The 15,210-nt window shown below is 41.9% G+C and overlaps 1 pseudogene; it reads right to left on the minus strand.

Annotated features, from left to right (window-relative positions):
* Nucleotides 1-1,168: 1,168 nt before the first annotated feature.
* LOC127625960 (phospholipid-transporting ATPase ABCA1-like) overlaps nucleotides 1,169-15,210 on the minus strand; it is a 99,401-nt pseudogene continuing 85,359 nt past the window's right edge.

Genomic DNA, 15,210 nt, shown 5'->3' on the forward strand with positions numbered 1-15,210 from the left:
TTTATATGCCAAATTACGAATACAAAGTTCATTGTTATGTTTTTTGATGGACATATATAGTATAGGGGGTTGAATAATTACATTAATTGGCATGCAACCTGCTAGCAATGGCAATGTAGCAACTTCAAAGTTAATGTCCTTTTCAATGTTTTCAAAGCTTGGCAAAAGCATTTTTTAATAGCCGTTGAAGCTCATTGCCCTTTGGCACTGAGAACTGGCTATAATTCTGTTTTTCACTGTTGTAATTTCTGTCCTCAACCGTCAGTCTTTACCTATGAATATACACTCTCCAACTTGTGTACAAAACCCCAAACATTCAAAATACAATATATCAATAAAATTTGTTTTTAATTGTTTATAGTGAATAATTTTGCTCTTGTTTCTCCTCAACTTTTTGACAGTTAAAGGTCACATTGTCAAAATCAAAATTCATAATGAAGGTCTAGGCGCTATGTACTTACCTTCTAAGTGTCAACACTGACGATCGTTAGACAAACGCACACGGCCTATATTTAAAACCGATTTAGAAGCTGTGGCTGAAAACAAGCCGTTTTTAATTCCTGCATTTTATGACGGCACTAACGGCTAAGCTCCTGCAGTCACTGCACACACTACAGCTTGTTACCTGTGGCTGCCCTGCTCGTGCGTTTTTCAAATTGGCAAATCAGAAGAAAGCCTCATGAACATTTCATTAGACAGACCAAAATCAACCTGTTTTTAGCAGAGCTGCTGAGAAAAGAGCTGCAAAATGATATTTACTTGGTGTTTGATACTTATAACTGCAAATATAACTTCACAAGTACATAAAAACGTAAAAATAAATTAAATAAAGGTTACAATATGAAACCTTTAAGTCTTCCTGAAAAATTCATGGTAGAACAATACTTACATTTGAAGATTCTTTTATCCAATAAAATTACAAGAAATGCCTAAAATGTATTTATGTCTTATAAATGTTGGGAGTAAGTTTGCGCTGATCTGACACACTATGGAAAAAAGAGTTTCAAACAGAACAGAAACAAGGGGGCATGTGTGTTGGCTCTCTTTCAGTTTCCAGATAGAACATGCTCACAAAATTGAACAGCAGCAACATAGATATCACAGCCAAAGGACTGGGATTCAGCTCTTGGGTCAACAACCTCTCTTAAAGCTGCCATTTGTCCATCAGTCAGTTGGCTTTCTGTGTCTGGGACGATGACACTGGAGTAGCCATCAGCAGTAAGTCCACTGTTTTCCCACTCAATGTGAGGAATATCCATACCCTATCAAAGCAAAATAGAAAAACCTTACTTGTTTGCAGTATTATTTATCCTAATGGCTTTATGGCACTTACTGTAACCAACACTTTTGTAAACCACTTTGCTAAATATTTATTAACTTAAAGGAATACTTCAACGATTAGCGTTAGGCTTTGTATCCGTAGTACCCCGGTAGTATTTTCAAACGAACGTGCTTCGTTCCCTCATATCCCTCTGCGACGAGAAAACTTTTTCTCTTTTCCGCCCCATAATGGGTACCCCATTATATCTATATAGACTTTGCTTTAACCAAAAAGATCTATACAGTCATGCAAAAAAACTGAAATCCTGTATAAATGGCTCCTGAAATACATTATGATCTTTATCCAATTCATACAAATATACTTTATACAAATTCATACAAAGTGTTTTAGGCAAATACCACACAAAATTGTACTTTTGGTTATTTCAAAGAGGTGAAGGGGGTGGATTGGAATCCACTGCTGCTTCAATGTATATGTAATGAGTGATTATAATCAAGGTATTAATTCAATATTTTTCCTTCTATATCAAATGAGTGAATGACTTCTCTGGAGATTTTACTTTGTTATAGAAGTTACCAGTGTGATTACTGAAATGTTCTTTTCATGTATTCTTTAATGTCTGTATTTGATATCTGAATGCAGTAACAATGCTTGCTCATTTATTCCGGCTTCCAGAAATTTAATATGGAAAGATGTTTTGTTTTGTGTTTGAGAAATGTCTTCAATATGTGTCAATGCTTCTATTTTTCTAGGGTACCCTGACGACTATAAGTCACAGGGGTCATTGAAGTCTATAGTTTAATGGACCATTTCTTTGTTAAAGCCTTACTTTCCAGTTAGACTAAAGTATAGCTATCCTTGAGAGAAAGCATGCATTATCTTGATGTTTTGAGATGAGACTCCTGTTTATAGTTAGAGCCTGGCCAAATCAAATCTTGGAAAAGCTGTGTGTCGGTGTGTGTGTTAGTCTTCTTGGTTGCAGGTTAAGGAACAACTGCATTATTGGAGATTGACTGAGTTGTTGTTCTGGACATGTTGGCGCCCAGAAACCCAAATCTGCGACCTGGAAGGTCATGACGTGCCTAACTTCAGGGTCTGAGTGTCCGCTGCATAATCGATGGAGATATGCTTCAGTCTATCTGTATATGTGTGGAAAATTACTACGTTTATCTATTTCTTAGCCAATGAGAATCAACCTGTAAGCAATGACGTAGCTTAGACCTTGGAAATGGTATAACTGCTGTGATCTGTGTAACTGTAAGCTGGGCGGCCTCACTGAACTCCTGTGTGAGTATTGAAGCTGACTTCTGCTGATGAAACTGCAAACTATCTTCAGTAAAACTTTTCTTTAATTTTTTATAATTCTGACTCTGGGTCTTCTTTCAAATATCTGGTTCTGGGTCTTTGACTGTAATACCCCTTACAGAGGTTTAAAACTATTCTGGCATGACTGACTACGTTTAAAGCTGTCAATATTCGGGTTAAGGCCGCGCATACAAGAAGTTCCTCTACTCAAAAGACCAAGATTCCTTGCGAATAGAACATGCACAGAACACAAATCAATGTTCCTCTTGATGGGGATATGCCGATACGCGTTTACATGACCAAATATTCGGGTAAGAAAAGGGGTAACCCAGGGCTCATATTCGGGTTTTTGCCGGTGTTTACATGGCTGTGCTGCGACTGGGTTACTGCTAATATTCCGGTTTTGAACGGGTTATTGGCTGCTTGTAAACGTAGTCACTGTAAAACTTAAACATTCCTAAGTAAAATACTTACCTAAGAGGGAAACCAAACTTCTCCACAGATTCTTGGAAGAATGCCAGGGATGTTGCCGCAAGGTTGTTGGAAGCTGCACCAAGATACATAATCTGCAGTACAATGCAGTTTTACTACTTGGATGAAACAAAAATGTATATAAGAATGACAAACGTGTACGGTGTATTTATCACTGAAAACTACCTTCCGTGAAAAGCCATCTATGCCACCAAAGATGACAATGTTGTAGCTGTAGGAAAACACACATACAAAAAAGATACATATAATTTAGAGAAAATGTTAATTGTTTGCTTTTTCACAGGTAAGCTTTAGAAAAAGCATCTGAATTGTGAACTTATACTTGTGAACAAGTTAAAAAAAATTAACAATTGCAAAATGAAATACAGCAATTTCTAAAACCCTAGATTATTACTGTCATTTTTAGAAGCAATCAAAAAGTAATTTAGTATGTCAAAAGTGATTGTGAACAAAACAGTTATGTTTGATGGAGAATATCTGTGCAGTAGCATGAAAGCAGCACTATTAAATAAAGATGGTGATGAATAGGCCTATACAAAAGTATAATTATTTCATTACAATATTATCTTACTGTTTTTAATAAATTTGTCCTTTGTCAATAAAAGGACTTTAAAAATTTACCGGATTAGTTTATGATTTGTATCAATGTGCATCAAGGACTGGGGGCTCGAACGGAGTAGGTTCTTCGAACAATGCAACCTAAGTTGGTAATTCGGGATATGACTCGATGGTGTCAACGCGGTGCATGGAAGCTCTGACCCGCTCATACTGCACCCGTAGTCCTTGAGCTTGAAGAAGTCCTTTCACCATTCGATATCCAGAATGAGGCTGTCTGGATTTTATGTCTATCACACACTGGTCCAATTCTTCATCTGTCAGTGTGCTGTACAGTGCCCTAACTGAAAGATCAGACTCAGCCATGCGCCGATGGACTGTTCGTTTCGACACCCCCAAAAGCGCAGCTATGCATGGGATGGACAGATTAAGGTCCAAAAGGCTGGAAATGTACTCCAAAGATAGGACCATTCTCGGTCAGTCCAACTGGTCCTTGCTCAAATTGCACAGTTTTATAGTGTTGTTTCCTTTTTCTTTTCTACATTTACAAGGCTATGTAGCTCTGTCAAGGCATCTAAAATAGGCTGTGAAACAGCTACATGACTGGATATGGCATTTAAAAACACAAATTCTTGTGTGCTAATGAACTCTAAGTAGTCCAAATCCAGAGGCAATTGTCCAAGAATATGCTCTAAACGAGAGCGGAGTCGTTCCAAAATGTGGTCAAGCAGCAGTTCCTTAGAAACAAAAAAATGGAGGTCAGAAAAATCAGCTGCATTAATGAACATAGGCTACAGTAATTACATTTCAAACCCTAACATGCTCCCAATAATTTACATGCAGTTGCAGGGCTCAATATTCAGCAATATGTTTAAAGCAATGGTTATTATCTTAGAACTATGGTAAGAGTATATTAACTTAGTAGTAGGCTCGTAGTAAATCACTGAAAACTCACACAACGGATGAATCCCCAACTTTAGCTTATTCATTACTATGACTTATCCAACCGATTCCCTAAAGCTAATATATTCACTCCAAGTCTGGCGCGATGTAACTTTATCCTACTCTGAAAAGCGTTTGGGATCATTGACCAGCCTACAGGTATGGTCAGTAATGTATAGGTAATCTGCAGACAGCCGTTTAGGCTATATCACACAAATACCCCGCTGTAACGTTACGTTATGCTGTATGTGTTGACTCTTTTAACCGTATCCATCTACATTGATGGCTCCCAGTCTGTATGTGAGCTTCTACCATTGAATTTTTTTTTGTCGTTTTAATATATATATATATATATATATATATATATATATATATATATATATATATATATATATATATATATATTGGCGTCAAATCAAATGTTTTATTGTCAAGATTCATCTCGGAGCTGTTGGCATCGTTCCAGGCTTAAACCAATTTATAAACGTTAATGTAGTTATCTTTCAGCCAAAAAGTGGGCGGCCACCGTTGAGCTCTAAAGTTATCTTGCTAGCTAACTGTTAACGTTATAACGTGTTGCCTAGCTGACTTACCAACACAGAGAGTCGACGAGTCACACAAACCGTAGCTATGTGTTCCAAAAATAATTAGCAACAACATTTTTCTGTCCTGTCGAACCCTGAGAGTACATACATAGTACATAAACAGCAAACTTACCGGAGCGCCTTCGTTTTCTCTAGAAGTCATCTTTACAGTTTAATATCCGTGGTGCCCGATCGACTTCTTGGATCACGACAGACAGGTCGTCGTGCTCTGATAGGCCCAACGTCGGCTCCTGGGTAGCCCGGATGTTAACTTGAATTTTTCGATCTGAATTTGAGCAGTCGAATTTGAGATCTGAATTTGAGCAGTCGAATTTGAGATCTGAATTTGAGCAGTCAAATTTTTCGATCTGAATTTGAGCAGTCGAATTTGAGATCTGATTTTGAGCAGTCGAATTTGAGATCTGATTTTGAGCAGTCGAATTTGAGATCTGAATCTATTTTATCTGAAATTCTGTAAGTTGATTTATTAATTTTTTTTGTATCTGAATTTGTGAGTATTGAAAAATATTGATCGAAATTCAGGTTTTTAAAATGGAAATCAAGAATTTCCAGGTAAATTCGAATCAAATAAATTCAGATACATGGTTTCCAAAGTAAAATAATTTCAAAGGGGTGAATTCAGAGCAATTAAATTCAGATAAATGTTTTTCACAATAAAATATTTCAAAACGAAGTATTCAGTGGCTGTTAAATTTCAAATAGTTATGTCTCTTATTTGCTTCCATGTTACAACTTCCTCACTATTGCAAGAACCTCACTATTACAGATGCCTCACTATTACAGCTACCCCACAGTTACAGCTACCTCACTGTTAGAGCTACCTCAATATCACAGCTGCCTCACTATTACTGACACATTGTTACAGCTGTCTTACCATAACAGCTGCCTCACTATTGAAAGTACCTCACTATTACAGTTACAGCTGCATCACCATTACAGCTACCACACTTTTACTACAACAGTATTACAAATGTCTCACCAGTACAGCTACTTCACTATCGGAAGTACCTCACTATTATAATGAATGAATTAATGTTACTTTTATATAGCACTTTTCTGACACTATACACCAAGTGCTTTACACAGTGAACAGAGGACTCTCCTCAACCACCACCAGTGTGCAGTATCCACCTGGATGATGCGACGGCAGCCATAGGGCACCAGAATGCTCAACACACACTAGCTATTGGTGGAGAGGCGAGAGCGGAGTGATAGAGCCAATTAATGGAAGGGGATTATTAGGAAGCCATGATTGATATGGGCCAATGGGGGGAATTTGGCCAGGACACAGGAGTACACCCCTACTCTTTTCGAAAAGTGTCCTGGCATTTGTCAGGACCTCGGTTTAATGTCTCATCCAAAGGATGGTGCCTTTTTACAGTATAGCGTCCCCTACACAGTCTGCAGGAGTCATTCAGCTACTGACCAGGCTCAGCCCTGCTTAGCTTCAGTAGGCAACCAGTTTTGAGCTACAGGGTGATATGGTTGCTGGCCATAATATAGAGGTCTTGCTTTTACAGCTGTCTCACTATTGCAAGTACCTCACTATTACAGATGCCTCACCATTACAGCTACCCAACAATTACAGCTACCTCAATATCACAGCTGCCTCATTATATCTGCCACAGTGTTACAGCAGCTTCATATTATCTCACCATTACAACTGCCTCATTATAACAGCTTCCCAAGTGTTACATATGTCTTACTTTTACAGAATACTCACTACAACTGCCACACTGTTACAGCTGCAATACTGTTACAGGTACCTCACAATCAGTTACAACTAAAGGTACATTTCTATTACCTCACTACTGCAGCTGACATAGCTCATTCTCTGGTACAGTTTTTCTCCAGATTACAGAATTGTCATTTAAATATGGAAACATAGAAACATTTTGTCTTTACGTACCCTTGACTCGACTAGAGAATCTCACCTTCACTTCTATATCAGAGAGAACGAGAAAAAAAAGACATGGAGCAGTGAGTTACATAGAATCATGGTTTTCTCTGTATCTTTTGAGTGATAAAGAGAGGCCAGAATGTTTCTTTCCATACTATATACAGTATATGCGCTACTCATGTTTTAATATTGAAACATTTCAGAATACTCATATGTAGGCACACCTTTTATTTGTCTACAAAACTCCAAGCATTAAGCATTAGCATTTAGATCAAAAGGTTTTTAAGAACATGTGAAATAAGAGACCAGACTTTTGACTGGTAGTGTATAAGTGTGGAGTGTGCATGGTACTGCATGAGCATACCATTTTTCACAGTGTTGGCATCTTTGGATTCCAGTGCTGAGCTGATATTCCGTATTCCTGATATCCTTGAGCTGCTTCTGCACTTTTGTTCAAGAGCTCCACTCTTATCTGTGAGACATTACACACACACACACACACACACACACACACACACACACACACACTCTCTCTCTCTGCAGAGGCGAGTCTGAAGTGTGCATCCACGATACTTTCAGCCCTTACTCAACTGTTCTTATCTGAAGAACATTAACACACACTCAGATGTGAGACAGTCCAATTGCAACACTTCGTCTGGGCTCTTTTCAAGTATATCATTCTTATCTGAAACAAACCATATAGCCTCCAAAGAGACAGAATCCTATTTAAACAAGAAAACTGCATATGCTGAGGTCAGACTTTAATTCCTTGAAGTGCTTATATTATGAGAAACCACTTTTATGTTTTAAAATAAGACCATTTCTGAAAGAAATGGCAATTTATTGAACCAAGGTGAATAAACATCACATTCTGGACTTCCACAACTTCTGACATCAGTTAGCTGCACATGTTGACACATGATGGCCCTGGTTTATACATCTACATCACCTATTTGGTGATCAGAAATTCCAGAATTACAACCATACTGCCTGATGATAACCCTGATCATTTCAGTTCGATCTTAACAGTTTGAGAAGCACATTTCAATGCAAATTAATGTATTAATCTGTAACAAAATAATGCAGACTTTGCAAAGTAATTGAAGGATGGGGCAACAGAAACTATATTGGACCTGAGAGCAAACCCGCAACTTGTGGGTGAGCACAGCAACCTTCTGTTATAGTACATGCACAGAGGATGTTTACATAAAAGTCTTAAAGGCAGAGTAGCAAGAAAAAGAAAAAGGATCAGAGACAGGGTGGAAAATGGAAAAACTAATTATGACTTACATTTAATAAGTGAAAAATCCATTAAATGAAATTATATTCAATATGACATTTCACATCAATAGCATGTCATGACTTTTTTACCTGGCATCTTTAATTATCTTATTCAAACTTGTCAGATATGATGAGATATTAATGTGTAAAATTAAATTAATATTCAGAGAAATAGTTATACCATGAGATTCCACATCAACGCCTGTGTCTTCAGCCACCTTCAGAAAGATCTGTGAAATTAAACACCAGAGAATTTTGTAAAATCTTTGTAAATACATTCCTCGAGAAAGCTATTCCACAAATTCTGGGTGGAGGGGACAAAACCGACTGTGGCAAAATATATTGGGGATATCTCCCCATTGTAAATGATGCCTGTGTGTACCTCATCCAGGCTGGTGTCTGAAATGCCATAGCTGGACCTTGGCAGACCATAGCTAGGCCGTGGCAGACCTTTTTATCTACCACGGGAATTCACCACTGTTTGCATAACCGGAGTTTACATTCCCCCCAGCGCTAACGCTAAGGAAGCGCTCTGTGAACTGTATGGGGCTATGAGCGAACTGCAGAACGCTCACCCCGACGGACTGTTTATTGTCGCCGGAGATTTCAACCATGCAAATCTCAAGACAGTGCTCCCTAAATTCCATCAGTATGTGGACTTTGCAACGAGAGGGGCGAACATGCTTGATCTTGTTTACACAAACATCCCAGGCGCTGCACGGGCGGAGCCCCGCCCCCACCTCGGCTACTCAGACCACATCTCTGTTATGTTAATTCCAGCATACAGACCGCTCGTCAGACGCACAAAACCGCTTCAGAAGCAGGTGAGAACCTGGCCAGCAGGAGCCATCTCTGCTCTTCAGGACTGTTTTGAGTGTACTGACTGGCACATGTTCAGGGAGGCTGCAACATATGGCGATTCTACCAACTTGGAGGAATACACAGCATCAGTGACCAGCTACATCAGCAAGTGCATTGATGATGTCACTTTCTCCAAGACCATCACCACACGCTCCAACCAGAAGCCGTGGATGACTGCGGAGGTGCGCACGCTGCTGAGGTCCCGAGACTCCGCCTTCAGAGCAGGCGATAAGGCAGCCCTAAGAACAGCTAGGGCCAAACTGTCACGGGCAATCAGAGAGGCAAAGCGCGCACACGCCCAGAGAATCCACAGTCACTTCCAGGACAGCGGTGACACGCGGCGCATGTGGCAGGGCATCCAGGCCATCACCAACTACAGGACAACATCAGTTGCCTGTGACAAAGATGCCTCCCTTCCAGATGCGCTGAACGACTTCTACGCTCGGTTTGAAGTGCAGAACGACGTGATGGCGAGGAAGTCCACCCCTCCTCCCAACGACCAGGTGCTCTGTCTTACCACGGCAGATGTGAGGAAAACTCTACGTAGAGTCAACCCACGGAAGGCTGCTGGACCAGACAACATTCCTGGCAGAGTGCTCAGAGGATGTGCAGACCAGCTAGCAGATGTTCTTACCGACATCTTCAACATCTCTCTGAGCAGCGCCGTTGTTCCAACGTGCTTCAAGGCCACCACCATCATCCCCATGCCAAAGAAGTCTTCAGTGTCCTGCCTCAACGACTACCGTCCCGTCGCACTTACACCCATCATCATGAAGTGCTTCGAGAGGCTCGTCATGAGGCAGATTAAGACCCAGCTGCCCCCTCACTAGACCCACTGCAGTTTGCATATCGTTCAAACCGTTCAACGGACGATGCCATCACCACAACCCTCCATCTGGCCCTCACCCACCTAGACAATAAGGACTCATACGTTCGAATGCTGTTCATAGATTTCAGCTCAGCATTCAACACAATCATTCCCCAGCACCTGATTGGAAAGCTGAACCTGCTGGGCCTGGACACCTCCCTCTGCAACTGGATCCTGGACTTCCTGACTGGGAGACCTCAGTCAGTCCGGATCGGGAACAGCATCTCCACCACCACCACACTGAGCACTGGGGCCCCCAGGGCTGTGTGCTCAGTCCACTGCTGTTCACTCTGCTGACTCACGACTGTGCAGCAATGCACAGCTCGAATCACATCATCAAGTTCGCCGATGACACGACCGTGGTGGGTCTCATCAGCAAGAACAACGAGTCAGCATACAGAGAGGAGGTGCAGCGGCTGACGAACTGGTGTAGAGCCAACAACCTGTCCCTGAATGTCGACAAAACAAAAGAGATGGTTGTTGACTTTAGGAGAGCACAAGGTGAACACACTCCGCTGAACATCGACGGCTCCTCTGTGGAGATCGTCAAGAGCACCAAATTTCTTGGTGTTCACCTGGCGGAGAACCTCACCTGGTCCCTCAACACCAGCTCTATCACCAAGAAAGCCCAGCAGCGTCTCTACTTTCTTCGAAGGCTGAGAAAAGCACATCTCCCAACCCCTATCCTCACTACATTCTATAGAGGGACTATTGAGAGCATCCTGAGCAGCTGCATCACTGCCTGGTTTGGGACTTGCACCGCTTCGGACCGCAAAGCCCTGCAGAGGATAGTGAGGACAGCTGAGAAGATCATTGGGGCTCTCTTCCCTCCATCAAAGACATTTTCAAAAAACACTGTATCCACAAAGCAACCAGCATTGTGGACGACCCCACACACCCCTCACACAAACTCTTTACCCTCCTCCCGTCTGGCAAGAGGTACCGAAGCATTCGGGCCCTCACGGCCAGACTGTGTAACAGCTTCTTCCCCAAGCCATCAGACTTCTCAATACTCAGAGACTGGTTTGACACACACACGTGTCCTGAGTTGCACTTTAATAACTGTCACTTTATAACTGTCTGCTACCTCAATAACTGCTATGTGCATAGAACATTATCTCATAGTATGTTATGTTTACATTTTTAGAAACTGTCATCTTTTTGCACTACTGAGTACTGGTCGGTGCTGCACTGTCTATTGTCCTGTTCATTGTCAGTAATTTGTTGTACTGTCCTGTACTTTTTGCACATGTTTGCACGTGCACTTTATATAGGTATATATAGGTAGTTTATATAGGTATTTTATTTCGTTGTGTAGTCTCATGTGGTCCTATGTTGGTCCTTTGTTGTTTTTATGTAGCACCATGGTCCTGGAGGAACGTTGTCTCGTTTTGCTGTGTACTGTACTAACTGTATATGGTTGAAACGACAATAAAAACCACTTGACTTGACTTGACTTGACTTGACTTGGAGATGCCCAGAGAATTTTTCACCAGGTCGATCTCTATAAACAGGGAAGCAAAGCTGCCATCGGTGGCGGCTGTGTATGGCAGCACGAACACCAGCTCTTGACCTATGACCACCAGAGGCTCTGCATCCGCCACATGCCAACGCACCAGCCGACTCACATCACCCACATCAAATCAGGAAGAAGACAAAAAAAAAAACATTTAAACAGAAACATTATGAGTGTGAATTCCATGTAAATACTGGTCAGAAGCTTCAGTTTATATTCACATCAACCATCAGAATGGGAGAAAAAATTTGATCTCAATGATTTGGACCGTGGCATGATTGTTGGTGCCAGATGGGCTGGTTTGAGTATTTCTGTTACTGCTGATCTCCTGGGATTTTCAGACAACAGTGCATATGAAAATTTGCATATGAAAATCATGAGCGCCTACTTTACATTTATTTACATTTATTCATTTGGCAGACGCTTTTATCCAAAGCGACTTACAAAAGAGGAGGAACATCAGCGAATCATCTTAGGGAGACAGCGGTACAAAAAGTGCCATATTACAAAGTTTCACTATCATCATAATAGTATACAAAACAGATTTAAGTGCAACAAGAAATGTAAATAATTTTATTTATTTATTTTTTTTTTTTTAGTGACCGGTTAAGTGCTTTTGGAAAAGATGTGTTTTTAGCCGTTTTTTGAAGATAGAGAGTGAGTAAGCTTCCCGGATTGAGTTGGGAAGGTCATTCCACCACCGTGGTATGATGAAACTGAAAGTCCGGGAAAGTGTTTTGGTGCCTCTTTGTTTTGGTACGACAAGGTGACGTTCCTTAGCCAACCGCAGGCTTCTGGTGGGAATGTAGCTCTGCATAAATGTTTTTAGGTATGCTGGAGCAGACCCAGTGACTGTTTTATATGCCAGCATTAGGGCCTTGAATTTAATACGTGCATGAACCGGCAGCCAGTGGAGAGAGACAAAGAGTGGTGTAACATGTGCTCTCTTAGGTTCATTAAAGACCAGACGTGCTGCTGCATTCTGGATCATTTGGAGAGGTCTAATAGCACATGCAGGAAGGCCTGCAATGAGAGCGTTACAGTAGTCCAGTCTAGTTATGACAAGGGACTAAACAAGCAGTTGTGTAGCATGTACAGAGAGGAAGGGTCTTATCTTCCTGATATTGTAGAGTGTAAATCTACAAGATCTTGCAGTTTTTGTAATGTGGTCTGTGAATTGTTACTTGGTGGCAAATTTGCAGTAAGTTTACCTGAACTCTTGATTTTTGTAAGGGCAATTTGTGTTCTTTTTTTTTTTTTTGACCTCAGCGTCTCCTTTAACCTTCAATGAAAACAGCCACTGTTCTGATTGGCTAACATCGTGCAGCCCGTCAAATTCAGCCATATTTGAAACTCAATCAGAAGAGAATAAACAAGCTCTCCACAACATTATAAAATTACATTTCAGAATTTACACATAACACACATCCAAAACATTGCATCCAAATATATAAAATTGTTCACACCATAACTATCAAACAGTTCATGATCATTCATGAATTAAACAGTTTACTCACGGTTTTGCTGTCAAGTCCAAACGTTTTAACTGCCCGATTCTTCAATAACGGTTTCTTGGCAAAGCTTGAAATGTATTATGACTGGTTAACAAGACAAGTTCACTCTGATATTAGCCACACATCCACAGTCCATACGAAGGTGAAACATCACACACATACATGGGTGCACTGAGCGCAGATCACCAGAAATGCATCCAAATGGTCAAAGATGTCCAGATAGTCCTTGTTTATATACCAACCATTACAAATTGTGCAGATGGGCACAAAAATAGCAAGCAGAGCAGCTGAGTGAAGCCAAACTGTGTCTACTTGTCCACTTCTGAGTTGTAACTGATATTTCATATTTTAAAAGCAGCACGGTAAAATTGATAACGGTCCAAGACATCTGTGTAATGCATGTTATATGCACAAAAACTTTAAAATAGTCCAAATGGGTCACCTTTTGTGTTCAGAAATAGTTGGTGACAATAGGCCTGTCTCTCTCTCTCTCTCTCTCTCGCTGTTTACAAAACTAACTGATCGCCAATGGGCGGGCCCAAAGTTGCGATGATGCATGTTGTGGGACATGTATACACAACTAAGTAATGTCTCTTGGTATCACGAATGTCTAGGTTACTAGTGTAGCCCTGTTCCCTGATGGAGGGAATGAGACGTTGTGTCGATTGTAGTAACACAAGGGGCTTCTTTTGGGAGCCTCGGATACCTCTGAATATGAAAAAAAAACAATAAAAAATTGGCAAACAGAATTTACATAACCCGCCCCCAGACATACGGGTATAAAAGGCGGGGATCGTGCATCTGTTCAGTCAGGATCTGCACCGATGAGCCGAGAAAAAAAGGTTTGGCCATTAAAGCAGCTTGGTACAGTGTTGTGGCAAGGGGGACACAATGTCTCATTCCCTCCATCCCCAATGCCACACTAAGACATCATATTGTTTTTATTAGGTTCCTGGCATCCATCCATGGGGGGTGGGAACAAGCGACGTGACAAGCATGGGAGCAGGCCGCGCAAGCCACAACCTTTTCTCTCTCTATGTTTCTCCTCATAGAGTGTTAGATGCAGCTGGGGCCATCTACCTATAACACGCATCGGGAAAGGTGTTCGTTACCAGTCCTATTCTTTCAGGGGGAGAAGAACCTGTAGAGACCACATCCTGCCCATGCTGGGGAGGTGAAAATGTGGCAAATATGTCACATGGGCCCGTCGCCACACATGGAAATGATCCTTGTAGATCCTGCCTAATGAGGGATGAGTTTTACAAACATGGTGGCCGGGGCAGTGGGGACTGCCCAAGGGAGACGCGGGTGTTACCGTGATATCACTGCGTGTTACCGTGATAACTGGCACCTATGGAGCACCTATTCCAGTACAGAGTAATTAGCATCTGCAGTGGGTCTGGTTGGGAATGCCTCACTTGAATTCGTGAGCAAGAGGGCTGGGGAGGAAGAATATCGAGGGAGCGGGAGTTTGGGGACTCACCTGGGAGTAACAGTGCACGTGTTTGCGTCAGTGGAGGGGAAAGGCACTAGCGCAAGCGGTATATCCGGTCAGTTATCCCGTGTTATGAAACCGACTCAACCCAGAGGTTGTAGAATCTCGCAAAGGTATTTGGTGTTGCGCAGCCCGCTGCTCTACAGATGTCTGCTAGAGAGGTGCCATTGGCCAGTGCCCAAGAGGAAGCCACAATCCTTGTAGAGTGTGCTCGAACCCGCAAGGGTGCGAGCATGGCCTGGGTCTGGCGTCGAGTACCCAGTAGGCGAGCCTCTGTTTGGAGACAGCGTTCCCTTTCCGCAGTCCGCCAAAGCAAACAAAGAGCTGCTCAGAGAGTCTAAAGCTCTGTGAGCGGCCAAAAGGTACGTAAAGCACGTACCGGACACAGAAACAATAAGGCTGGGTCTGCCTCCTTCCGGGGTAGTGCTTGCAGGTTCACTACCTGGTCCCTGAAAGGGGTCGTAGGAACCTTGGGCACATAGCGGGTCAAGGTCTTAGGATGACATGGGCATCTACCGGGTCGAACTCCAGGCAAGTGTCGCTGACATGCAATGCTTGCAGGTCTCAAACCCTCTTGATGGAAGCGAGCGCAAT

The sequence above is a fragment of the Xyrauchen texanus genome, chromosome 1 (genome assembly GCF_025860055.1).
Source record: "Xyrauchen texanus isolate HMW12.3.18 chromosome 1, RBS_HiC_50CHRs, whole genome shotgun sequence".
Classification (NCBI taxonomy): domain Eukaryota; kingdom Metazoa; phylum Chordata; class Actinopteri; order Cypriniformes; family Catostomidae; genus Xyrauchen; species Xyrauchen texanus.